Consider the following 1,670-nt stretch of genomic DNA (forward strand, 5'->3'; position numbering starts at 1 on the left):
TCATCTTTTTCCTGCCACATCTTATATATTGACACTACTGTTGTTTTATTCCTAGTTACATTTCTCCTTCCCTTTCTTTTTTTGTGGAATTGAAGTGCTTTGGTCTGTGCAGTAAGTGTATTCCAAAAAGCCTTATTTCTTACTACTTTCTTTCTGATCTGTGAAGCCTGCAAGAAGCTTTCTCCACAGCTGTCCTAAAACTGCTCTAGCATTTATTCTGCTTTAAGTTATATTAAGCATCATTTGCCTGAACACCCTAAATCAAAGATTTTTATACTACTAGCACAACTGTATACAAAGTACACAGAGTTCACAAATGTGAAATGCTTGAGATTAAAAAGCAAGGTCTGAGAAGGACATACAAATTTCAAAGTTAATTCTTTTCATCATATCAGTTCTCAGTGCTGATGGCTTTGGTTTTTGCCTGAGCATGTGTTACTTAGGGAACTCATTGCAGTAATTTAAAATGCCATCACCAGTCCTGTTCCCTTGCACTCCCGTGCTGGCTGATGGGGTTCTCAGACACAGCTGCACAACGACTTCTGGGTCTAGGTGTTGCTTAACATGCCACTGGCATGGGAGGATGCAGCCAGCCTGAGAGCACGCTATAAAAAATAGGAGTGTTGCCTTTCAAGTGTGATTTAATTGTAGAGAGGAAGAGTACTCAAACAAAAGCTAACTTTATTGACACTGGTGGGGAAAGCCCTATTCTGTGGAGCTGAGTGTGTAAATGGCAGTTAAAGTAACCTCTAACAAGGAGGATCTTAGTCCTTAAATAATGGGATCATGGGGTCATATGAAATCCCCTCTAAGAGGGCAGACTCTTTATATAAATCATGGCAGCATAATCTCTCCAAAAAGCACAAGTAACAAAGAGGGTTCAGTACGTAGATGGTGGGACCACAGGTCACTCAAGTTTAAGTCCCCTCTAAAAGAGGGGAATTCAATACCTAAATGCTGAGAGAACAGTGTCATTGTGTACCATCATAACAATAAGGAAATTATTTTTAAGATGGAAAAAGCAACTCATTTTGCTCCTCCATGGAAGTCTGTTGGTACTGCTGTGACAGGCATATCTATGTGTATGTACAGCAGAAACTGCCATGCCCATTCAGAGAAGCTGCCTGAGACATTGCAATATTATTAACATCATTCCCTCTGTGAAGATGTGTCCTTCTACCCAGGACTCACACCAGGCATGTGGTTTCCACACTATTTCACTGCTCTTTTCACATTGTCATTCTCTGCTAATATCACCCCCTTGTCTCACAACACTGTGCTCACAACGTTTTACAAACAGACCTGACTCCATCATGTGGCAGCTTGTATTTGGTCTGAAATATGGTTGGTTGCCCTGACCAGAGGCACAGGGACTCTCAGAAGCTTCTCAGGACCACCTGGAGACAACACCTTGCTTCTGGGTGTGATGCATGAGGGCAGGCACTGCAACAAAAAAAGAGCAGCTGAATGGAACATGGAGGGAGATGTGGCCTTCCCACAGTATTTGTTTAAAATTAGCCATCCCTTCCCTAGACAGCAGGTCAAAGATCCGGTATGGAGGTGGCATTTCTGCAAGTGGATACATTATGGGTCAAGCTGCAAGGTGGCATTAAGGGAAGCTTGTTCTTCCAGGAAGCCATGGACCACTGGGACCTTGGTCCTGGATCTTT

Source organism: Nesoenas mayeri (assembly GCF_963082525.1).
Source record: "Nesoenas mayeri genome assembly, chromosome: 1".
NCBI classification, from domain to species: Eukaryota; Metazoa; Chordata; class Aves; order Columbiformes; family Columbidae; genus Nesoenas; species Nesoenas mayeri.